The 26,823-nt window shown below is 42.3% G+C and overlaps 1 protein-coding gene across 4 annotated transcripts in view; it reads left to right on the forward strand.

Moving 5' to 3' along the window:
* Positions 1-26,823, forward strand: part of DPF1 (double PHD fingers 1) — a 516,551-nt gene that overhangs the window by 445,742 nt on the left and 43,986 nt on the right. The gene's annotated exons all lie outside the window — the stretch shown is intronic.

Consider the following 26,823-nt stretch of genomic DNA (forward strand, 5'->3'; position numbering starts at 1 on the left):
TCTGCAGGATTGAGTGGGACAGGCAAGTGGGCAAAGATACAAATTAAACCACAGATAATACAGAATTGGATAAAACAGAGTCCTTTCAGAAACCTGGCTGGTCAGGAGCATAGGTGAATGGGGGAAACGGAGTAAAATGTCTTCTGTCAGATTGTAAAGCATCTACCAAGATCAGGCGAAGCCCCCAATGAGATCCTGATACGGCCTGTCTGGTTGTGGAAAAGACAGCTTACTGCAAATTTAAAGGATGGTCAAATTCAGCATATTCCGGCTGTTGATAACTTGCAGGTTTTTCTAACACAGTAGAAATTAAATAATGATTCAAAGTAGGCCTTGAGGTATCGGTTCAGATGCATCGATTGAACCTTCCTTTATGATTGGTGTTACAGCTGCCTGTTTGAAAAATATAATTTGTTTGGTTGGTATTTTACATTTTTCTTGGGTCTGGTAGTCTGGGGTATACAGAAGAGTAATAAAAGCAGTATTTGTATAAAAAGACAACAACAAGGGGAATAAAAGCAAAAAATACGTGGACAAGTTTAGATTGGAAACTGCCATTTGTTGATCAAAAGAAGGCATAGAGTACGTAATATTAGAAACAGTGGCATTGTCAACAAAAGTTGCTTCTGATTGGCAAATGGCCTGATGGCCTAAGTCGAAGCACAGACTGATAAAAAAAAATAACCAGCAGTCGTTTTAAATATTTTCTCCAGAATCCAGAAGACAGAAATAATGTATTTTTCCTTCTTCGCTAATGTTATGCCAGATCCTGGTCTTTTCAGGCCAATTCGTTTGTTGTCGAAAGGTGACCCCGTGGTAGGTGCAGAAGTTTCAACTGAAAGAATTCTTTGAAAATCTATTTTTTTATTTCTATTTTTTAGCGGGCGAAAAATCAGCTTGCCAAGCTATAACACTATGTGCTTTTCTTGCATTTCACTAATTCAGACCAATGGCAGCACTGGTTAATGTCAGTTAGTGACTGACTACTGACTTAGGATGCCAGTGCAACGTAGTAGGTAGAGAAGAAGTATCTCAATAGACCCTTCGCTTTTCTGCGCTGGAGATGTATGAGAACGCCAACGTTTGTCTCTGCCATTGGCAGGCAATTCTCTTCATTTTAGTATACCGGTGATACCAATTCCGATAGCATTGATAGTGCACTGACACATCAGTGTAGGTGTTAGCTGGTGCTGTGGGTTTGGTCTCAAATGGTGCATCCAGAGCAAGCACCATCTTCTTGATATCAGCACAGTGGCGTCAACAGGGATCGATAGTCAAAAATCTGAAGAACAAGGTGGAGAAGGAAATTTGTATGCCATGGTTTCAGCACTCTGGTGAGCATGATGGGTGAGGGCAAGACATATGCATCGAAAAGATTACAGTAGAAGAGTGACCCAACTCATGTAGACAGCCATAAGCATCAGTGCTTGAAATCGAAAAATAGAAGTGCAGGTACTCTGTACCAGAGTACCTGCTTGTTTCTGAGAAGTGCTGGTACTCTCCCTCTCAAAATAAGAAAGTGCCTGTACTCCCTACCGGTCCATTTAAAGCACTGATAAGCATCCTAGAGCTAAAACTGAAATTCAATGAACAATTAAATGCCTAATTAGTAATCCAGAAATTCAATAAACAAAAAGTCTCTTCTAGTCCTTTTCTGGTCTGTCTGTCATGAACCATTCCTCCAGCAGATAGGAGAACCATCTTGACCAAGTGGATGAAAGAATTCCTCTTAAACAGTCCACTCGATTCAGCAAAGATTTCCTTTTGAGTTCAAGCTCACCTTGTCGAATGTTCTCCAAGAAGAACAGTAGCAAAATATAATTTCAAGAAACGTTTTCTCCTTTATTAATCATGAAGGTACTCATGATATTAAAAACTCTGTGTAGAAGCCTTCAATTCTAATGTCAATGTGTTTTTTTCTGTAAAGCGTTTGGTACCCGATCCTATTATGTTTACCGCTGTGTAAAGCGCTCCAGCATTGACGTTACCTGTGCCACTCTATAAAAAGACTCAAATAAATCAATAAATAAATATCTACAGGTGATATAGAAATTCTTGCACGGAAGCCACCCATACCACATGAAGGTGGCAGCGGGTTACCCGACATGGCCTTCTCCACTGTCTCGACCACTCCAAGGAATGTACTAGTTACTATCCCATAGCTAAATTAACAGACCCATATTGTGGAAATTACTGAAAACTTTTGTTTCTCTTGGAGCTTACCTTTATTTTCAAGCTCAGCGGTGCTCTAAATTCATTGGATAAAGTTGTTTGTTATGCAGCAGGCTGTGAACAACATGGCAGCTGTACATTTGCTATGATTCATTAGTTTTTTATTATTTGATTATGTCGATCTGGATCATCAAACAGTTATTATTATTGTTCTTTTTAAAATGTGATTTGGACAGTGCAATGCACCGTGGCTAAAAGCCGTGGATTTTCCCTATCAGTGGGCATGGGGCGTCTTGTGGCTGTCTTAGCAGCTCGTGACAATGGAGGCATGTCTGATTGGACTGGAGAATTACTGATTGCTTAATGTTTGCCCGCATGACATTGGATGTTTGGGTATATTTGAAGTGAGAGACTGCAGCAGGAGCACCTTAGCCCCCTCTATAGCATGTGTGTGTTCACCTGAGAAATCAAGATGCGTACCTGTGGGGGGGGGGCCATTCGTTTTTTTTATTTTCATCATCTGGATAGAGGTGGCCCGGGCTACCTGCTGCATACCGACGAGGGGGGAGACGGGGAGAGCATGTTGTTCGCAGATAATGTTGCAACCAGCACTACAATTTCTCACTGAGATAACCCAGGATAGTCTTGCATCTAGATCATAGGAGGGTGCTATTCTCATATGTGTTAGTAGTTAAGCTAATCTAGCACCTAGATCCTTCATGGCGAGGATCCCTGCAGCCAAAATTGTGATGCACCCCAGACCGAAGTGGAGAACCTCGAGAATCCCCGTGGGTCTAAGCCCTGTAGTGCCTAAGTGATCTCTAGAATTCCCTTTGTGTGATCCAGTTGTGTTGGATAGGTTTCCATTTCTATTGGATATCAGTGTTAGATCATCACACACCTTCCACTGCCCATGTGGCTCTTGTGTGTAAGGTGCAGCTCTGGCACGTGGGAGTGTTTCATTAAGTGTTCCCTAACACGTGTATGCCTGAGTGCAGGATTTGGACTATTTCTATAGTCCAACAAGGGTAAATCGAAACATTGATAGCAGGAGAAACTCTAAACCTTGGAGAGCCTCTTTTGTTAACAGTTCAAGTAGAATATTCTTATTTCTATGCCCTTACATGAATTATGCATGAACAAAGCACATCTATATGTATAGTGCATGTTCACAGGTGGATATCTTGGAGCTAAGTAATCAACTGGAAGATTGACCAACCTGGCGCTGTCAGCAACAACACTAAGAAAAAGTTGGTGCGTTAAGGGCTACTTCTGTGCAACAAGGCCATGAAGCTAATTGGTGGTCCTAAGGCAGGCCCTGGGCACATTGCCTTTCAGAGTTAAATGTGAACCTGTGCATCAATGTAAATGGTTAGCACTCTGGTGATTGAGGTGGTGACCAACGCACCCAGGTGCTGCCAAATACTAAAAACCGGATAGACAGGCTGCATGGGCAACACCAAGACACGTGCCGATATGGGTCTGTAAAGAAAAGGGTTGCAGATAATGTGGTACTGTGGACTGTGTGAAGGGTGCAGCCTGAGCCACACACCTTACAAGCACTCAAGAGCTTGTTCTTCTAGAGATAATCAACCCACAGGGGCATGGTGGATTAGAAAACAAAATCACCATTTTGTGAGTTTATCTTTCAAGATGGAGGACAGAAGCAAAGTGTGAATAGAATGACTGGTGGGGCAAGCTCAATGTTGTTGATGTTACGGTGAAAGGAGACAGGGATTTTGAGACTCAACAGGAGAAAAGAAGGCACAACAGAGAGAGTGTACTGTGAGCCAGCTGAAGTATTGCTACTGGCACTATCGTTCATAGCGCAGGGATGCAAAGGGTTAAATAACACTGCTTTTTTATATTAGTTAGTCAAACGATGTTTAGTCTTATGCTTTGCTAGGAAGGAAGAGTAGACTGCCACTCCGGAAAGGTGTATCTAGCACCAATTGGAGCCGTTATATTGACTTGGGATGGTCCAGTGGGGTTGGATTGCCAACTATATGACAAGTGGTATCAAGGACTCCGATTCCAACCTGGGAAAACCAATAGAATCTGTTCTCAATCTCCCTTGATATTTTGCAGTACTCTCGGAATTAATGGAATGGGGAAAACATAGAGAAGCCCTGTCAGCCATGGAAAGGTCGTGGCATCCGCCCTTCATGCTTCCTGACATAGAGTTATCATGTAGAAGCAACTATGAAGGGCATTTCCTTGGTTGCAAAAGGCCTGCTTTGGAGAGATCAAACCTCTTCACTATCAGGCCAATGACAGGATATTTTGAGGTAGTCAGCAGGCCCTTTCTCTCTCAGCAGACGAATTTGTACGTTCAGAGAGCGGAGGGTGCATTCGTCCTATGTACACACCTCCTAAGCCAGACACCCCAGAAAATGAACCCGAGAGCCTCTTTGATGATTGGCATACGACAGAAGCATTCGGCTGTCTGCCCTGACTTGAATGATCTTGGCCCCTCACCTACTGTGTGAAATACAATTGAACTAAACGCACTGCATCAAGCTCCCTCCAGTTGGAAGAAATCTCTGCTTGCTGGCTGGAACATCTCCCTTGGACTAACTGCTCCCCCAAGGTAGCCCCATCATTTACTGCTGGCCTCCATAGTTACTACCACAGTTGGGTGTAGCTGAAGAGGTGTCCCTTTGTTCAAATTCCCCTCCTTCAACCACTATTGTAATGACTGCCGAATCTCCAGAGTTACCAGAATTGTCTGCTCGAATAATGAGAACTGGGATCCCAAAGGTTCTGTAGGTGGTTTACAAGAGGTGCACATGCAATCTGGACCATGGGATGATTATCAGGGTTGTGGATATCAACATTTGAACCCTGAACTGCTCCCTGGCTGACGGAACTATGAAGACCAGAGGGAGGGCAGGCATGAAGTCAGTCTCTGTTTCTGAGATAAAGGCTGAAACACCTCTCCCAAGTCTAATCAGAATGGGCTTGGACGAACTGGAGAACTTGAGTCGGCATTAGGTGAGACTTCGAGTGGTTTGACAAAGATAACCATATCTGCTACAGTTCACCTATCGATGACCCTGTACTGTTGCAGACTCACCTAAGTCATCAAAAGAAAAGGCTAAAAGAAAACGTGCTTGTCGGTCCTTTATCGCAAATGTTGATGTTACCTCTTTAGCTTGCTCTAACTGATCCACCAAGTTTTGAAAGTTTTTAAGTCCTCTCTTGTTTACTGGATTGTGTAGCTTGAATATGTTTCAGCTCGAAAAATTGGATGCTGAAAGGAGCGTTTTACCGTCAATTCCCCCGTTTTGTCAATCAAAACGGAAGGGGAAGCGTCTTCCAACATAACTGTACCTTAGGATGACAGCTTCACCATCAGAGAGTCTACCTTGACAACTGTAGGGAGTTCTTGTGCTATTTCCTGCAACAGATGTTGCTTCGTAAAGAAGCTGGGAAAATAATGTTTATCCATTTCCCTCCATTCATGATCTAGTACCTTCCTTGTTGCAGGAATCGATAGGTAGACTTTCAGGTTCTTTTTTCTGATATTGAAAGAATAAATTTTCTTTTGTCTTGAATTGAACCATCTAGAAACACTGTATTCTCCTTATTATGTTTGTGAACAAAGAAAAGCTCCTCCTCTATCAGGGATAATCAAAACATTCGGTTTCAACATTGCCTCTAATACCCAATTCATTGATTCCACCAATGAAAATGTCTCAGAAACGGGGATCATTCCTGTTCCCGGCTTCTCTCTTTAGTGGTCTAGTGAGCATGGACATCTCTCCTAGGGTAAGCTTAGCACTTTACTAATCCATATTACATATCATAACATTATAGTGCAATTATGACACAATACGCTTACACTATAAAATACATTACAACTTATATTTTCACTTACCTACCAGATTAGGACTTTGTTAGTGCAATGGTGAAGAACAGCACAGAACCAAAAAAAGAAGTAGGGATGGCTTACTTACTTCTTTATGGAAAATGGGAGCAGTTGCTCCAGAGGTAAGGACTGGGGGCTCGGGAGATGAACTAGAAAGGATTTTCAGGTTCTGGTGCATGTCCATTGGAGACTCGATTGTGTGTCAGTGGAGATCCTGGTAAGTTATCGACCCAGCAGTATTGATGGTGGAACTGCTGTTTGAAGCTTAGGTACGCATGTTGTGAAATTAATGTGAAACTAAAAATTCACACTCCACCACTGACTGCTGTACTCTCCAGCGTATTTGCAGGTGCCATGGTACTCCAGCACTCATTACGATGTTAGCATACTAAACAGCGCGTGCTGAGCCGCTGGAAATATTTGTATTTGTTTTTGAGTTTTATAGATATGGACAACATAGGTACACAGTTAAGGCACAGAGTGGTTTACAACAAATAAAAATAAGTAGCTGCAGGGCTGGGCCTTAGGGGAGGAGACCCAGTGACAGAGACTTGATGTCTTAGAGAAAGACCTGACAACACGACTTATGCTAACGTACATTCCTACACCTTATAAAATGCGCCTTGCCTCATTCTTTAATTGAATTTTGATGCCCAGGGAACAAAGGCTTAAGCGTGGGCCTTGATGCTTTCTGGCGCGTGTTCACTTCTGTCTCCTTCGCGCCGGCCTCGCGCAGGCGCTTGTCGGTTTCATTTACTCATACTGCCGTCTCTGGTGTACGGGTCGTCGTTTGCTTTGAGTGCGAGGCCCTAGACAGCCTCCCTGAGGTCTGTAAAGGTGGCGGCTGTTGGCTGAGAGTCAACAGCGCGGGAAGAGGGGGCGGAGGTGGCGCGCTGCCGCTTGCGTGAACGACTCGACGGCCATGTGCTAAACATGCCATCATGTGCGAGGAAAGCGCTTGCCCGTTTTGGCGGGAAAGGCTATTCTTTTTTTCTTGACTTAAGCCTCGTTCAGAGAGGTGGGTGATTTTCTGAAGAGCACTTCTCTTGGAGAAATCATGTGAACAGACCGGCTCACGTGAAGAGCTTTTTATCCCTCGCTGTTCCACGGCAGCCTCTAGTTCTTTGGCGCCATATAAGAAAGGGAAACAGCAGAATGCAATGGAACCTTGTCCCCTCTAGTCATTTTCTGTGTTAAACTGTTATTTTACTACAAATTGCAGAATATTCTAGATAAAAAGCTTTCAGCTAGAGGTCCAGAAAAAAACGTCTTCAGAATCGACAATTATTTGTGTAATGTTTTGATATCCAGTATGTGCTCAGTGGAAGAAGCAGAAGTAAGCTCTTTCTGAACTGGTTTTGGTGATTCCTTGTGTCCTAGTTCAGAGAAAAGGGCATCATTGGCACATGAAAAAAGCAAAAAAAATAATGAGGATAGCAGTAGAGGATGAAATTGACTGCCTTTAAAAAGGTACATGAAAGAGGGGAGTCTGGTGTGTGTGTATCGCCAAGTCTATTAAGAAGTAATTGTGGGCCTGGATGACTGCTAGATGGTAAAGGTGAAGTGTAGAGTTCTCCAGTCATGGAGCAGTAGATGTGACCTGCATCTGATTAAACAATCGATTCAATATAAGCAGCTGGATTGAAGAGGGAAGCATCGATGGCTAGGTGACAAAGCATCTAATAGAGGGAGCGGCAACTAGAAAACCCATTCTTTACATTCGCCATCTTCTGATTAAACATTTTTGGGCCAATGCTGAAAGTTATGGTTAAAATGCCTTGTTATTTAGAAATAAGCATACCCTTTCCAGGTCTGTGCTACAGCAGAGTCTGCAACATTTCATGATCCAGTGCTCATGGATAAAGGCAGTTCTATGCTGCGGAAAGATCTGTGAAACGTTTAGTAAAAACTGCAGAAAAGATGGTGTAAACTCATGACCAATACCAGCATTAGGTAGAAAAGACAATCACACTCCACTCACTGGATTTGTTTTAAACATTTGTCAATGTTTAGAAAACAAGATAGTTGAAATATGTAGGGTCTCTGTCCCTCTCATGCGCATTTTTCTTTAGCCCCAATCTATTCTGATGGGGTGGGTCTATGTCTTTCTTACACATCCCACCCATCATACATCTGTCGGCTGCCTTTCTTTGTCCTGATTCTAACTTGTCTGCGCCATCAGATGCATTTCGATAGGATATCCCTTAGCATATTTAACACGTAACAGAGTTCATGTGCATGCTCACTCAATTTTTAGAGTTAGAAGTCACTCACTGATTGAGGGACATGGTCTGATGCTACAGTATAACTAGTATGTGTGAACATCTACCACAGCAGACCTGAATTCTTGCACCCAGAAATTGTTCCTTTCCTTCTGATGTTTCGACATGCTTTCTCTCTGGCTGGAAATCAAGGCAAAGTCAGACATTTTGCAGGACATTTTCCAGGTCTTTAAATATCTCTCGAATTTTTTTTAAAAGTCCACACTTTGGAAGAATGAGGAAATCTGGAGAGAACTAAGATATATGCATTTTGTGTAGAAAAATCTGCACCGCCAATTTGATCTGCCCCTACCCTTTAGACTCATTGATCCCGGAGTGCAGTTATAAATGACTTCTTCCTCCACTACCTGCATGACTCTTTTTGCTTCAATGTTAAGAAAGGAAGCTCTACAGCTTACAGTGCAACAGACGCTGCTGCAGATGGGCTTTGGGTGAACCATTTTGTTTTTCAGGATACCAGGAATTCTTCAGGATCCAGTGCATGGGTGAAGGCCATTGTGCCTGTAACCTCACCTCTTACATTTTTTTCAAATGCCTACAGTTATGTGACAGTCTTACTGCCCACCTGAAATATCTCCATTTCACAGTGTATGATGACCATTTTCATTTTATTTTGCCACTTACTGGGCTCATGATGGCACCACAGGTATTTACAGACTATCCCATCTTAGATGGACTTTTCTCAAATGATGGGGAGTCGTACTTCACCTGTACCTGTGTGTCTGGTTTAGCCATGCCCTTTTAATCAGCCTCATACCACGACTTGCAGAATGGATGTGGAGTGCAGAGGTGGCATGCTGTCGTAAGAAATTGAAAAAAGTTACATGCGGTGCTGGTTAAATGATTGGGGTTTCTCAGGGCAACCTCAAAGATGTGTGGAAGCAGTGTTCTTATCGTAAGCCAGGATCCTGAAATTGCAGAACAGTTTGTCAGAATCATAGCAAACCCGAGAGCTTAATGGCCAAGTTTTGGCTAAAATGTAGGTATAGGTGTTGGGAAGTAAGGGCCCGATTCACAGAACTAACTTAAGACAAAGTCCTAAACTTACTACCTTTTTCGTATTCACAGAAGGCACTTCCTCATTTTGGTATTCACAGAAGATACTTACTCATTTCGGTATTCACAGAAGTTAGGAGTCCTAACTTTAGGACTCTTAAATGCCTTCTGTGAATAACGAAAGTCTTAAAATTAGGATTTTTCTCAGTTTAGTAGTAGTAAAGTTAGGACTCCTAACTTTAGGACTCCTAAATGCCTTCTGTGAATACCAAAAGTCTTAAAACTAGGATTTGTCTCAATTTAGTAGTAGTAAAGTTAGGACTCCTAACTTTAGGACTCCAAAATGCCTTCTGTGAATACCAAAAGTCTTAAAATTAGGATTTTTATCAATTTAGTAGTTGTAAAGTTAGGACTCCTAACTTTAAGACTCCTAAACTGAGAAAAATCCTAATTTTAAGACTTTCGGAATTCACAGAAGGCATTTAGGAGTCCTCAAGATAGGACTCCTAACTTTACTACTACTAAGTTGAGAAAAATCCTAATGTTAAGACTTTAGGTATTCACAGAAGGCATTTAGGAGTCCTCAAGATAGGACTCCTAACTTTACTACTACTAAGTTGAGAAAAATCCTAATTTTAAGACTTGCTATTCACAGAAGGCATTTAGGAGTCCTAAAGTTAGGACTCCTAACTTCTGTGAATACCGAAATGAGTAAGTGCCTTCTGTGAATAGCGAAATGAGTCAGTGCCTTCTGTGACTACCAAAATGGTAGTAAGTTTAGGATTTTGTCTTAGTTAGTTAGTTAGTTAGTAAGTTAGTTCTGTGAATCGGGCCCTATGTTTCGAGTACCACTGAAAATCTTCCTCCGTAAACAAATGACGAGGTACCTGCTGTCATATTGGATTGTAGAATCCCAGAATCCTACATGCATCTGGGACAAGTCCTCAGTTCTCCTCCATACTTGACCTGCAGTCTATGGGGGGGGGGGGTCAAATAGATAATGTGTTTATAATTAAATCGGACATTATTAAATCTAGTAGTTCTAGAAATACGCTGGGGCTTCCCAAATCTTACCACATTTAGAGTCTGAAAGGTCTCTACTCAGTAGCACTCCTCACTTCCCCCAGATCTTTACCAACTGTTTCGTAATCATCTCTTGTTGAGCCCCATAAAGCCATTTCACCAGATGGTGTGCAGAACCTAAGATCACCAGCGGCTGAAGGACAGCGTGGGTCCCAGGCTCTCGCCTGTCGTGGACCACAGGTCTCCAAATCTCCGTGTTAAAGCATGGTAGATTGAGAATTGGCCAGGTGATAATGCACACTGTGTCATCAATTCACCAAGTTTAATGAGTTCCCCAAGCTGGTAACAATCACTCACTGTGACCAAACCCACTGCTACCCAATCTGATAATTGTTGTCCCGTAAAGGGAGAGGGGGGGTCCCCATGAGCAGTGGCAGCAGGCATGACTCGCGGGTGGCGGCGGGTATGTTGGGGGGAATACACGGGGCTATATAGGGGGTTGCACAATGCAAAAAAATAATAGAACAAAAAAATATACACTTACCTTGTCGCCGGGTCCCGCTTCTCTGCTTCTGCTCTCCTCGTGAGACTCGAGGAACAGGAAGCACATCCAGGCTTCCCTGAACAATCACAACGTTACAATGTAGCGTTGTAATTGGTAAGCACCCAGGCTCCCCTGACCAATCACAATGCTGTGATGCAGCGTTGTGATTTGTTTTGAGCGTCCTGGTTTGACACTCAGCCAGGGATTGGGGGCCTGGGCATGTTCTCCACGCAGGCTGTAATGCAGCCTCCATGGAGAACAGGGAAAGTGTGCGCAACTGTTTTTGGCAGTCTGAGAGGGCCAGCCAAACAGTCTTATGCACTTAGGAGTGTGCAAACAACTTCTCCCCTGCCCTGTTCCGAGAGCAGATATTATCATTTTATGTTTCCTTTAGTTTCCGCTGCTCAAAAGCAGAGGGGCGACGCTCCTCCGCCATAGCGGAGGAGCCCTTGAGGTAGTCCCACCTGTGGCAAGTCTGGGACATATACAGAGGTCACCGCCGTCCACCTCAGACATCTCCGCCAGCACTGTAGGGCCACTCTTAACAATGCTCTCTGATAAGGAACGTTCACTTTTGTATCAAGTAGTTTCGCCACCAGGAGACCCCTGGTTGCCAACCAACCCAGTTGAACCCAGCAGCTCAAGGCCCTCACCATCCAACCACTGGGTAAACCACTGGAGTTGAGCAGCCAAATAGTATAATTAAAATTTAGGTGCACACTGGCCGCCGTCTCCCGGGGCTCTCTGGAGAACTGTCATGGAGACTCTGTCGCTCCCTCCATTCCATATCAGTTCTTGGAGTTAAGTATCCAAACGATTAAACCATGAGCGCATTATCATGGCAGAGAGGATAACACAAATGTATAAAGAAAGCTCTTGCTAGTCGGCTTACTTGAGAAAATCTCTTACGCAGTTAGAATCCAAGAAATTTAGGCAAAAGGGTCTCCTACACAAACTTTTTTCTAAAACCTTGAATAAACAGGCAAAATTGCTATCCCCAAAATGTTATCTTGACGATCTTAGTAAAAAATCACACGTTAAACACGCTCTTCCAACCTATGACCCGCCGGTGGCCTCATATTATTGTAAGCAGCTTTGGCTGCATGATCAGAAAAGGGCCTTGATGAGACCTAATTTTGGGCTAACTTCTCTAAAAGATCCTTGGTATGGCAGGCTTGGAAAAGGCCCAGATCGATCATGTCATCAACCACTTATTCACATCATTTGCATTTGCCCTAAATTAACTGTCTTTCAAAATGTTCGGCTGGTGCCGATTTTTAGATGGATCTTGTACGACCGCTGTGGACGTTTGTTTAAAGGACGAGTCAGAGCCGCTGACTTCCAACTTTATTACTTATTATGTTACAGGCATCTTTAATGTACTGTTTGACAGCTTGGGTCGCCACCTGTTGTATGTTTTATGAAGAGGTGTTTCAGATACATGGCACGTCTGGGTGACTTGAGAAAGTTTATTTTGAGGTACACCTCTACTGAAGTGAAATGTGCATAAACCTCCCTGTGTCTATCTTTCAGTTGTATGACATTTGCCTAGTACCAGGACTTGAGTTTACATTGTGGTAGGGGGTGCAGAAAAAGCGGCACATTGGGCCACATGCATCAAAGAATGGAATTGCGATTCCTAAATAGTGATTTGTAAGGAATCGATATTTAGGAATCGCAATTCCTTATGCATGTAGGAATCGCAAAAAAATTTGCAATCCCTACAAATTCCTTAATAGCGACTCGCAAATTGAGAGTCGGTATTAAGGAATGCCTTTCCATTCATTCCTATGGGCCTAGAAGCCTATAGGAATGAATGGGAAGTAATTCGCAATTTGCAAGTACCAAATATTACTCGCAAATTTACAATGCTGTTTAAAGGGTGCTAGGGGGCCAAAAGGCCACCCTGCTGCACCCCCAAAATTGGATGTGTGTGCCACATGGCACTTAGAAAATGCAATTTTATGCATTTTTCTAAGAAATTGCAAATTACCATCAACTTGAAGTTGATAATAATTTGCAATTCCAAATTGCGAAAACGCAGTTTGCGAATGCATGATACATCGCATTTGGGATTCCCTAACTGCATTCGTAATTAAGGAAATCGCAAAAAATGGCCAGTTCCTTAATTGCGAATGCTTTTGGGCTTGATGCATCGGAAATAGTATTTTACGTTTGCGACTGGTAAAATACTTGATGCCTGTGCCCCATTGTGTTTTGCAAAACAACATGTAGGCCTCTGTCACTCCTGTTGTATTTTAAAGGGTGGAAGTTGTAAAGGGGTCCAACAAGGCTAATGAAGAGAGAGAATTGGAAGAGATTTTAAGACCAGCTGTAATGTTGCGTAAACTAAGTCTCTAACTTAGCCCTACAAGGTTTGCTTTTCCCAATCATGTATGCCTGAATTTAGCTCAAAGCATCAACGCTTGAATGTGAAAGTATTGGTTGTTGCAGCCCCACAAAGCCCCTCTCAATACTTAGTTGATGTGATGTCTGTGCTTTCTGGGTTACTAACAGTCCCTAAGAAAGGGTTCATAGATGCAGTGGTAATTCAAACCCAGTTTTATTCCTTAGAATATCACACACTATTTTTGCACTAAGAGAAAATAAACTTTATATTTAAAAGAGGTTTTTTTCAAGTCTCAATCAGTTGCTTAGTACATGTTAAAATATCCACCCAATATATTATTAAAACAGCACTGTTTCATCTTATTAACAACAAGAATAATATGAATGCTTCTACCATGGTTGAAATTTCATTTGGTAGCCTAGCACCCTGAAGCCTATTCCTAAGCGCTATACTATGAGAGCATGGAGGTGCTTAACTTGCATCTATAGATTCTTAGGATTCACTGCAATATATACCTGTTTCCAGCAAGCAGCTGTAGTTATAAGTAGCCGGAGAGAGTGTTCCCTCGAAAGAAAACAAACATCAGCTGAGCTCAGCTCCTCTCCTTTCAGACTTGGCTTGGTATCAGCTCTCAGCGTAGAACTGGATGCCTTAGCAGTACGGTAATCTGGCTATCTCTGTCAGACTCTCTGGCAGTATCTTGTGTGATAACCTGGGCGAAGGACCTCTCTACTCTAGTGGCCTTTTGCTGAGCCTTTTATACTGTTGATCATCAATCCTATCTTAAATGGGGAATTTCTTAGGAATTTTTGACATAACTTGTGTGCAACAATTACAAGTCTTATTTATTTATTTTTTATTTATTTATTTGTGAATTTTATATAGCGCACAGCTACCCCAACGGGGTGTCCCGGCGCTTCTGGGTATACTAAGCTGGATCAGAAACTGGGGAGAAGTTTTTAGCAAAAAAGGAAGGTTTTGAGCGCTCTACGGAAGGGGAGTTCTTCCTGTATCATCCGAATGGAGATGGGGAGTCTGTTCCAGTAAGAGGAAGCGGAGACTTGGAAGGTTTTCCCTCCAGAACGTGTTTTTTTAATCTGGGTGTGGTGAGGAGATGTTTAGAGCTAGAAGGGAGAAGGCGAGCATTGCTGTAGGGGCGGAGGCAGGAAACAAGATATGCAGAGCCCTTTCCTTTTACTGCCCTATGGGCAAGCGTGAGGGCTTTGAATTCTGCTCTTTTTTGGACTGGCAGCCAATGTAGTTTTTGCCGGTGGGGAGAGATATGCTCTCGTAGGGAGATGCCACAGACCAGGCGGACTGCGGCATTATGGACTGTCTGGAGACGGTGGAGTAGGCCAGAAGACAGACCTATGTACAGGCCGTTGGCGTAGTCTAGATGTGACGTGATTAAAGCTTGAACAATTGTTTTCCTCGTATGGCTGGGAAGAAAATTGATACATTTTTTCACCATCCTGATTTTGGAGAAGCATGCTGCGGACACCGTCTGGACTTGGGACTGAAATGTAAGGCTAGAGTCCAATCTGACTCCAAGGTTTTTAACAGAGTGCTTGGGTATGGGGGCTGCACTTAGGTCCAGGGGCCACCAAAGGTTGGAATCCAGTGGCGAGGGCTGCTGAAAGAAGAAGACTTCGGTTTTTCCGGCATTTATATGAATTTGTATAAACAAATATTGCAAAAATACATCAACATAGATTACATTGTTCATGTTGTTGTTATTAGCTGAAATATAGATAGCAAGGCACTTGTCCCAGGCTGATGTTGCATTCGGTGTCTTATCGATGTCATTGTCTGAATGACTTGACACCTTCACAGGTTCTTAGAAAGATACGGTCAAACGGTATCTACATTAAAGGTAGACATGCCAATGATCAGGCAGAAAATGGAGGCTTGGCCTGCTCAAAATGGAATCTGGCCTTAGGGTCTTTATGTCAGTAACAGTTTGAAGACACATGCCTGGAAGTACTTCTAAAAGGATTTACCTAGGCGAACATTTTGAGAAATAGGCAGAACAAGAAAAACTATAGGATGTGTGGACAGAGACTATTTGGAGTTTCTCTGTAGGATTAAGAGTTGATAGTAAACAGTGATAAATTATGATAGGAAGTTATTTAGTCCTACTGAAAAGTTTCAGAGAACATCTAGGGCCAGATGTCTGATGAACAGGTCACAAAAAGCTGGTCGCAATTTGGGACTATGTGAGGATTTGGGTGTATTTTAGGGTATGGCTGTGCAGCCTTACTGTGTAATACACTCACAAAAACGGGTCCAGTCAGGCTAATTTGTAAAAACTTAAGCTCAACCCCGAGTAGCAATGGCTTTGAGCAGCATTTTAACAGAACCAAACAAAAGAAATGCACCAACAATTTTTTAAAAGATGTCATATTTTTATGAATTTTTGGAGTCCAAGATGAGCAAAATTCACCTGAGGTGGATTTTTAAAGAAAACTTAAATCTTAGTGTAACTGCAAACAAGCACTGGCAACTGTGCAGTTTGTAAACTTTTGAAGTGTTTGTAAGAGTTTAGATTGACTACTCCAGCCCAATGTGGGCGACCAAATCCGAAAGCGAGGAGGTCTAGAGGGGTAATAAGGAGAATTTGGGCAGTTATCTGCCCACCAATGCGTTTTCCAGTTCAGTTCTGAACTTTAGAGGCAGGGCCACTACTGACTTCCCGGGTTGGGCTTCTTCAGATTTGATGGTCCTGGTTCCAGGGGGTCAGCTGACTGGCCATTGGAGTAATTCCTTTAGTCTGGGGTTGGAAAACGACTTTCCCCCAAGCCAGAAGCCATAGGCACAGTCCTCTCTTCGCTAGCCCAAGGTGCGGCAGGTGCAGTACAACTGATGGTGCAACCTCTCTTTGTCAAGCCAGGGGTCAGCAGGGAAGTCCTACTTTGGCCCTTTCTTCAGTTCTGGTGTGATCTGAGGTTCAGGGTGCCAATTATGCCATATTTATGCCCAGAAATTGCCCGGAAGGGGATTTTGCGGTACTAGTCAACAGGCTTCCAGGTTCCCACTCACCTTGTGATGACTTTCAGGCTATGCGTGGCATCTAGCAATCCCAGAGTGTACTATTCTGCCCACTCTGAAGATGTCTGAACCCTTCTCAGATGTTCAGAGCTTGGTAGCCCACCCTAGAAGTGTTGTTACATGTGGGCTACATGCTCTTAGGAAAACAGTTTTGGGCACTGGTCTTCCCTCTCTATCCCCCCTTCCAGCCTATCTACCTGAAGAAACGATTTCCCCTCAGGGGTGTGATCGTCATATTCCCCTTTGAAGGAGAGGTGACACCTTGTCCAGTAGTAGACTGATATTGTTCCTAAGCCTGGGAGTAGTTTGCAGTACTCCCCAGGAGGGTAGAAAGCTGTCTCATGACTAGTGATCGTGTGAGGCCACTGGACAAACTGGGTCACTGAGTGGCAACTTTCTTGAAGTTGCATTCCTATAATAGTGACACTAAATTCGACTTGTGCATGAAGTCAGGATTAATGCCACGATTCGTTTGATATCTTACAGTACCTATCTCAGTAGTCCCATTCAGAAGTTAGCTGAGCTGAGTGGTCAGGTGGTAACTCTTTCTTAGCCATTGGGGCTACCAACTCTCCCACAGCAAAAGCAACAATTTGTGTTGCTGACAGAATATATATATATATATATATATATATATATATATATATATATATATATATATATATATATATATATATATATATATATATATATATATATATATATATATATATATGTACAGTGCATTTCCTACTTAATAATATACAACTCCCTGCCTGAGGGCTTGATGGGCCTTCTTTTATGAGGGCTGTAACAAATAAGTAGTCTATGGCTCAACTTGTACCAAGCTTATGCCCGGGGTGCGAACAGGCTGAAGAGACTGATCTGCACGTTCTGCTCTTCTGCCCCTAGTACTCCAAGGCTAGAGCCAAATGGATCCTACAGTTATGTAAGTCCAGGGGCTTCAGGGATTTCAGAGAGGTGTTTATACTGCTGAAATATGACTCTTCTGCTCCAGATACCTGTTGTCGATGTGGTGTACTAGAGGAGCTAAAATTAAAACCCAACTTGCTTTGATTGATTTTATACCTCCATGAATTTACTTGAGAACTGTAACTTAACCCATCTATGTCCTGTTTTATATCCAACCACCAGTTTTAACCTTTTTATGCTTTTATATATTGTTTTAGTTTTTTTTGTCTAATCATGCACTTTCTATGTTGCCTACTGTTGGCCAAATTGTAATTTTTTTATTTATGTATTCTCTGCTTTTATGGTTTTTAACCGACAATAAAGCTTTTATTTATATATATATTTAAGGAAAGTGGGTGCTTTGCCTTAGGTTTTAAGTTGAACCAGCCGTTTTAACACTGCCCTTCCATTCTACAGTGACAGGCTGGGAGGCATTTTATACTTTGTCACACACAGTGTGGCACAATCATTGCTGCAGCACTGGGTGGACACTCTGCCTTACATACCCTGGGTACCATATACTAGGGACAATATCTGCCAGTTGGGGGTAGCTAATTCGACATACACTTTGTAATGGGTTAGAACACAGGCACTGAGGTCTGTTTAGCAGGCCTCAGTGCACTCAGAGTTGAAAGATCCGCAAAAACAGTTCAAAATGTGGCGGTGAACATGCAGAAAGAGCCAGTTCCTTACAAATGAGTAACCCAACATATGCACTTATAGGCCGATTAGTAAAATTCTGATTCAGACTGGATCCTAATCTGACCTACCTTATGAATAGTAATTAGGTAGGCCGCTAATTGCCGCTCACACACATCACAAGGATGGTGGCCTACTAGGGTCAGCAGACCGCCATGCCTATGATCTCCCATAAGTAAAATAAACTTGTTTGTAATGCATGCAATTCTCCTTAAGGAAAACAGGGCTGTGTTAAAAAAAATATATATATATACGTTTGAGAGTTGCCAGTGGTCCCCTAGGCCAATGCATAATACCCAACAAACATTGGTATTTAAGAATCTTTTTTTGCAAATGGATTACCAACTCAATTTGGGACTCAAATTTTTCAATGTTTCAGTTGCGGATTCCAGTTGCAAAATATTAATACACAGGATACCAAAACAGCATTTACAAGGGATGCCTACAACACAGCCCTTCCAAATAGGGATTTTGGTGCTTGTTCGCACTCCCATTTTAGGTGTTGATAAAAGTTTACCAACTCCTAATATGGGATTGACTCATTCGAAAAAGCATTTTTTCAGTCACAAGTTCTGAACCAGACTGTGTTACTGTAAACATGCTTTATGCATGTGGCCCATAGTGTTCTTATGTCATGTGGTGCGTGTGTGGGAGTAGGTAACATTACCAAGGGAAAGGCTCAGCAAGCAGTGTGTGGCCTGGTAGAGGCAAATGAATGTAAGAAAGTTTGTGTGCATGTAGTCACAATAAGGTGCTGGTGATGCAACATCGACCATTGTGTAGCCTAAAGCGGCCGACTTTTGAAGCTGGGGATCCAGGTTTGAGTCTGGCGAGAGGCTCGCGTATCCTGTGATCCTGGGCATATTACTTAATCTCTCCGTGCCTAAAAATGAATGTGTCCGTCTGTAATGCCACTGGTGCTCTTGTAAAGCGCTATGACACCTTTGGGGCAAGTTTGCGCTCTCTATAAAACTGCCAAAAAAATGGCTTGGAAACAATTAGCATTGGAAAATATGGGAACGGACATTAGTGTTTCTTAAGGAACGTTTTTGAGGGTTTGTTGATCACTATGCAAAATGGATGGTATTTAATTAGGAAGGTTAAATAATCATAGCGATAATTGATTTGTCTTAGGAAAGTGTTTTGGAGATGGCATTCACTATTGGTTTAAAATATATCAACAGCTATGCAGATGGGTATCAAGCAGTGTGATGTGACACATAAGTGCACCGTATTACGTAGACCAATCGAAAATGTGCTTGTAAAGCAAATGGGGAACATCCTTTACAACCCAACTTTTACCACGCAGTGCCTTTACGACGCAACTTTTACAACGCAAACCATTACAACGCATTGCGCTGGGGGGCGCTCTAGGATAGGGAATAGGTTTAATGTACTATCCAACACCTTCCCTACTATCAACGGGGACTGGAGTTGGAATAGTAAATTAAACTATTCACTATCCAGCGCCCCAAAGCACTATGCGTTGTAAAGGCATGCGTTGTAAAAACTGCGTTGTAAAGGCTTGCGTGGTAAAAGCATGCGTTGTAACGTCATATATTCAAAGCAAATAAATTTTATATTTAATAAGGGATGCCAGTGGCTATTGTGTGGGGGAGGATTTGCCAGAGGAACACGTTAGATAGATTGATTTGAGAATAACACATCACTATTCCCGCTAGTACTAGTTTATCACTTTTTTGTGTCAGTGACATGAAGGGAGCAGGGCCCAACATTAGCTCTGAGAGAGAGATGGCTGGGAAATGCTAAGCCATCATGGGTAGTTAGGAAGTATGTGTTAACAGATTAGAGAGAAAATGCAGTGGTGTAATAGCTACACTATGATATGCAGCATTGTGTGAACGCTTGGTAAGTGAGAGAAAGGGCACAGGGAGACTTGCTATTCAGAAGCATTTATTGGAATGGTTTCCTGCACTTTCACAACCTCTAAAAAATAAAATGAGCCTGGAGCAATTTGTTAGCGTGGAGAATGCAGCGATGCGAAGCAAGGAATATGTCAGTAGGTTAGATGGTTCAGTGAATGCCACCACTGGGGAAAAAAGCGTTGAGCAAGGACAAAGGGATTCAGTTGTTTGCAGTAGGTGAACCCATGAGACCTTAGTGCGATCAAATATTGCCTATAAGTCGACCTCCTCAGGGTTGATGTTTAACTCCGAGTGTTTAAAGGTGTTGTTTAAAAAAAAAAGTGGATGCAGGTTGTATATGGCTAAGTAACATTATGAACAGAAATATTATGATGTAACTGGGGATAACATTTTGGAATGTAGATGATGCGGTGGAACTAGTGAAGAGCCTCTTGTCGCATTTGGACCCATACTGTGGCTTGATGATGAGCTATTGATAGGCTGTCTTTGTTGAGCTACTATTAATTAAACTTATTCACCCTAGACTCTAGGGTGAATAAGTCTAGACCTAGAGCTTGTCAGCCACAGCAGTTTACAAAAATGTAAACAAGCCAGGATAGGGAGACAGCTGTAATCACATCGCTTGGTCAGTAGCATCTAAGACAACATGGCGGCTTCATACTTGTAATGATGGTGATGTTCTCTTATGTTATCAGTGGGTGAAACGTGGAGTTAGAAATATTTTCATCATTAGCTCCATAATTCGAACTTGGGCTCAGTAGAATCTGGCAGGAAGCTTAGGTTACTTTTATTTCAGTTTAAGGAGATGTCTGCTTTATTGCCAGCTTGGGAAGGTTAACACATTTCAGATTAAGATTGAATTAGGGGAGGGAGAGTAAAAAATATTTTATCAAAATAAAAATTGTTTGCACGGATTTTTATCCTGCGCTCTTTGCTTTCCTGAAAACAAATATCAGGCACGCTGTACTTGTATATCCTTTTCTTTTTGCATTAATCTGGCAAGCTAGTTTAAAGTTCTTTTTTTTAATCCCATCTTCGTTGAAGCTGTTCCTTTGCAATACTAAGAGGACTGAGATTAGACATAAACTCATTTTTTGATTTTGGTTATCAGTGCTACATGTGGCCATTTTAAAAGAGCCAGGCATTCAAATGTAGATTAATGTAGGATAATTTCATAGCAAAGTCATTTACAAAGATTCCGTTTGTTATTACTCATATCCTACTTTCATAAGGGAGTATTTTTCACTGGTAACCTGTTTCGTATAATTTTAGACATTATTATGTCAGTGAATACTTAGAATCTCACTCAACTATCAGGTCAACCCAAGGCAATGACCAGAGGTTCATCAAATAAACCAGTCTAACCTCTGTTCATTTTTATGTATTTTAATCTTGACCAGATGTTGGAAATTAAAGATCTCCAAACTTGCAAGCTTTCTCACAGTATTTCAGCCATGGCATATCGTTTTTAGTGCCAGAGCAGATACTAAATCTGTTCCTTATTGTAATGCCGAGCTAACTTTAAAAAACACAAAAGTATAAAACAAAAGAAGTCATTCTTGCAGAACGTTTTGTAACGTGGGCAACAAAATAATGCAAGTGGCTAACATGGAAACATAAAAGGCTCTGCCTCGTGTAAGGAAATCAGTGCCTAATTTGCTGCTGTGTTAGCCGGAGATGGCATTTGGCAACTCCTGCATTCAGTAGCACTGGAACCAACTCTTACTCAAACATGTAATCTTCAGCATGTTATTGGTTACAGTTAAGTGCTGGAGGAAACCATAAGATTTGAAATGCTGTCATTTAAATGAGCCTTGCCAGAATTGGGGTTATTCATTTGGGAGGGGGCATCCTTGCCAATTTCATAAACCCATTCTGGTTAAATCAAAACAAAGTTCTGAAAGAATCTTTTCTTAATGCCTGGTAGTGATGGCAAAAGAAGCAAGCGACTTGCAAAGAAGTATGTGGTAAGTTCAATCAGTACCATGCATTTCAAAGTAAAGACCACAGCACACTAAAATTCCCAAAGCAATATAGAAACATAGAGAACATTATAATGAGTGAAAATACACCAAGATCATCAAAATAGGGTAAAGGGCATGGGAGATATGGATTTTTAATTGTTTTATGGAAAAAAGCCCTGAGGAAAAAGTTAAGCACTATGGAAAACCAACACTTCGTGGTGGTCTGTGACTTTAATGCAATTTCAGGCTGAGCATGATGGAGCAGAGTTCAGATACACCAAGCAGGTTTTGCGGTGAACGATTTTACTTTAAGACCTAGTCTCCAACTGCTAGGAAAGCTTCTTTTGGTCAGTCCTGCGGTCAGTCCTGCAGCCCATAGCTCCTCAGGAAAGTCTTCTAGGCGCCAGGTCTCTCTACAGCCAGGTCTCCTGCAGGTTCTAGTCCTGTTTCTTTTTGTGACCCAGAATCCTGGTAATCAGGAGGCCAGATGCTTGACCCTTGGAGAGCAGTTCCAGTACCTAGGTGGCAGCATTATTCAGGAGTCCTTGAGTTCTTGTGGGAGTCCTTTTCTGGCAGCAGGAGCCAGGAGTCTGGATTCTTTATCCTGCTGTGACTTCTTCTTCTGATCGAGTCTTCCCAGGTCTAGGAATGTTCTGAAGAGGTGGTGATGGAGTTGCCAGATTTATCCTGTGCACTAGCGAGTGATTGAAGGACTTCTACAGCCCAATCCGATAAGCTTTCTTGCAGTTCACACCTCCTTTTGAAGCAGTTCCTCTTTGCCTTCATGTAAAATTACCCTGTTCCAAGGTGGTGGCACCTAGCTACTACTAGGTAGGCCTGTCTCCAGCTTCTTGGCTACTCCCCTGCCTGACAAGGTCAAAGTTGGGTCTTCCTCCTGCTGTGGCTGGAGCCTGATTGTCTGTGAGGGTCCAGTGGGTGACTAGAAGAAGCCTTCCTTGGCATCACCAAGTCAAATTAAGTAGTGCTAAGGCTGTCATTTGTTCCTGTCTACTCCCCAATAACTAATTCCTGCTAAGTGGTCAGCAGTTAACACCCATTGGCCTTTCTTAGGCCTAGGGGCAAGCCTTTGTCTTCTGAGCCAGAGTTGTTACCTCTCCCATCCAAAGATGTGAATTGAATTCAGGCTCTGGAAGTGTGATAGGTAGTACAACTATTTCCCTCTCCGGCTGTGACTTGGTATGAGCTGTCTAGATGATCCTGGGAATCTGTAAGCCAAAAGAGGTAGCCTAAAGCTGCCCTTTGTTCTGCCATTTTTTCCTGTCCACTCCCAGATAGCTAATCTCTGTTAAGCGGTCAGCAGTTAACATCCATTGACGTTTCTAAAGCGAGAGGCAAGCCATTATACCTTGAACCAGGTTTATTAAGTCTTCCAGCCTAGATGTGTGTTACAGCCCTGGATGTGTGATGGTTGACAGAACTGGGTTTGAGTCAGTTCTGGCTCAGGCTGTCTAAAGTACATTTTTACAAAGTTACGTTTCTGTTTCTGTTTCTGTTATCAAAAATTTGATTTCACCAGTAAATCAGAATTTTAAAACTGAGCAGGATACAACTTTGAAGCATTTTTATTGCCATTTCCTAAGCGGTGGTGGAAAATAAAGCTGTTGATCCCACTTAGGCTTAGTAGGGATAGGTCAGGCCAGAGATACAAAGTGAAAAAGCGTTTGGGTTTATTTCACTGTGAGGGCACACTAACCCTATAATATGTAGTGTACCCTACTTTTTAATATTAGCACCATACACTGTGGGTTTACAAAGCATACTTTTAGAGGTAACTGATAAATATATAAAAATAGGCTTTTCATACATACAAAGGCATTTTTACCTGTCATGTTTCACTGAGGTGCATTTAAACTGCATCACAGCCTGAGGACAGTGGTGGTCTTGGCCTATAACCAGTCTGTGTTTCCACAGCTAGATTTCCTAGATGCAAAGACACTGGACCTGCAGTTATCAGCCTGAAAATCCAGCAAGTGAAGTCATAAAGGGAAAGGGCTAATTTGCAGACTAGACCTTTATTCCCAGCAAACACCAGCCTCATCCAAACATGGGGGAGCCTGTAACAATCCCACCGCTAGACAACATCCTCACATACCTTAACCCACTTATCTCCCAATCCTGGTACAGAACTCCTACACCTGCTTGGACTGGTGATAAATGTCTGCATTAAATCCCCTCCCACCAGGGTTTCCCCTTGGTGGCATTCTTCATCATTGGGTCCTTAACGTTCCGTTACTGGCCTGCTACCCTATGTGAATCAGCAAGGGAGTAGCCTTGGAGTTAGTGTGACTACCAGCATCCCTTCCCCGGTTGGACTCATGATGCCAGATTTATGGCATTTTACATATCATCCAGACTTAACACCAAAACAGTGCTGTATGTTTATTTACTTTCCTTAGCATGCAGATGGATTGCAGCTAGAGTATTTTACAGGTGTGGTATCAGGGAGTAGATATCCTTGGTTCTTATGAAAAGTCTAAGCCTTGGACTTGAAACATGGAGACCCTTTGAAACTCAAGAACATAATTCCATTGAGTTTCATTTTTTACCTTTTTTTTAACCATACTGGTTGAAGGACCGAATAGAGTATATTTTTTTCCTACTAGGCAGTATTTTTAGTTTTCCACAGCCCCCCTCCTAGTCTTTGCATCTTTATTCATCTATTATAGTGCACCTGTAAATGCTCCCACTAGCTCATAGGTTGCAGGACGCCCTGTTCCACAGCGGAAAGGGAAGGACGCAATGTTGAAGCAAGCCACCAAGGGGAGACCCTGGTGGGTGAAAGTGATCTGAAGAATCTCCATGGAAAAAAATATTTTCCCATGGTGAAAATGCTTTTCCTACACCCAAGCCAAATATGGGGCGATGCTTCCCCATTCCTTTCTGGAAGGTAGTTACTCCTGCCCTTGGATGAAATAAATCTCTGACCATTCCCATGGTGCAAGGGGTGGGAAATGAGTTTGGGAATGCCCATAAACATATATATATATATATATATATATATATATATATATATATATATATATATATATATATATATATATATATATATATATATATATATATATATATATATATATATATATATATATATATATATATATATATCCATCTATCTATCTCAGTGGGCATTTCCAAACTTCCAGGACAAGCCACACCTTGGAAATCACACTTTCCACCCCTTCAGTGTGATTTGCTACCACAGATTCTCTGCACATGTGATTAAAACATCTGCTGCAGTAAATACATCACACCCACCAGGAATGTGTGAATTTCTGGCAGACATGAAAAATGTACTTTCTGCCCTAAGCATGTTTCCATCCAAATTTACCTTTTTGAAAAGGGGCTTACATGGGGTGAAAATGTGCTATTGATTACGCTTATGTACTTCAGTGGGAAAATAATTTCTCTGTGAAGAATGCCCTTTCTCGTCACCTCCATGATATATGAGTGTTCTTTTAGATGTATTTCCATTTGGGAAAAAGCCACAAAAAATGTTTGTGAATATGCAAAAAGTTCAGTATTTGTGCTGCTCATGCATTTCCATGGTTATCAACCAGTTCAAGTCCCCCAAAACATTTCCTTTCTGGCTTGTGCTCCAAGATCTTCTTTACTAGCTGAATTTCTGCAATACTAAGGACGGCCAGCATAATTACCAGTGTATGCTAAATCTATGAATCAGATCTCAGAATGTATGCCCTCTCATTTTTTGACAACCTAAGATGAACATAGATGCAAAATAAATGAGAGAATTGGGCCATGTTTCTAAGTGCTGAGGAATAAGGTAGTAAAAAGACACCTCCCTTTTTCACTGTTTGAAGAGTGGTGGTCTTGGCGTGGTGGGTTTTGTACCGAGCACGGACTCACCACTCCCACAGCCCAAAAAAGAAAGATACAGATGACCTGGTGAGGTTTCCCACCTCGGAATGGCTAACAGCTGCTCGAAGACTTCACACAATAAGCTAGAAACCTGCTCTCCGCAAGGGTTTCCATCTCATTGTGTGCACAGCTTTTGATATCAGCTCCTCACTGGGTGACCTTCTGAACGGAGCCAATAATGTGTATCTTTGTGTGATCTGGAAGGTTTGAGCTTAAATGGCGGGAATACGTTTGTGTGAAACTGAGGCTTTGCCAGGCTCATAAATGATACCTCTAGTTCTGTCAGTGCTCAGCTGGCATTGTGCATGGACGCATACATCTCCAGGTGGGAACAAATGGTTTTTGCCTGTTGGTGTGTGTAATATCCTTCACTTTCAGTAATGAGTTATTCTCATTGAAGATATTCATGTGAGTTCAGCTCTTTTTTTTTTTTTAAGACCAATGGTCCCAGATTTTATTTAGTTTCACAAGTAATAAGCCAATAGATCATACAATGTAAAAAAAAACTACAAACATTACCCAGCCAGTAACATGTTTCGACATGTCGGTCATACATAAGTGAAAATAAACAGTAGCCAGGGGAGATGCATTAGTCCGCAATTATCAGTGCCAGGAAAAGTCTCAGGTTGCAGTGCCTGCAGCATGTATCACTGCAAAAGGACCAAGGTGGTCATAAAAGCCAACAACAATTGGTCTAAGCCGTGTTCCCTGGTTGGCACGGATGAAGTCAAAGGCAGGAGTCACATCCCATAGTGCCATATGGGTCGCTGGGCTACATTCTTGTGATCGTGGCAGTGTTCAATAAGCATTGTGTAAAGGGTAAGTGGGGAGGGGAAAATGAACATCATCGTGAGTACAGCAGAAACAAGCTCACTGCCAACCAAGAGATACAACAGGGAAATAACGAAAAAAAAGAAAGGAGGGAGAAACACTTCAACAACAGTTGGACTAGTATTAGCGTGTACAGTAGTGTATCAGTGACCCTAGCGGCGTATGTTACGCCATATATGGACTGTGTGGGGGCGGGGACGGCTGTGGATGTAGGGTTGCTGTGGCCGCAGGCCGGGGGGGAGGGAATGATAGCAAGTAGACCTTGTCGGGCATTACCTCAGCGGCTGGGGGATGGGGGGGCAGGGGGGG

The sequence above is a fragment of the Lissotriton vulgaris genome, chromosome 9 (genome assembly GCF_964263255.1).
Source record: "Lissotriton vulgaris chromosome 9, aLisVul1.2, whole genome shotgun sequence".
Taxonomy (NCBI): Eukaryota; Metazoa; Chordata; class Amphibia; order Caudata; family Salamandridae; genus Lissotriton; species Lissotriton vulgaris.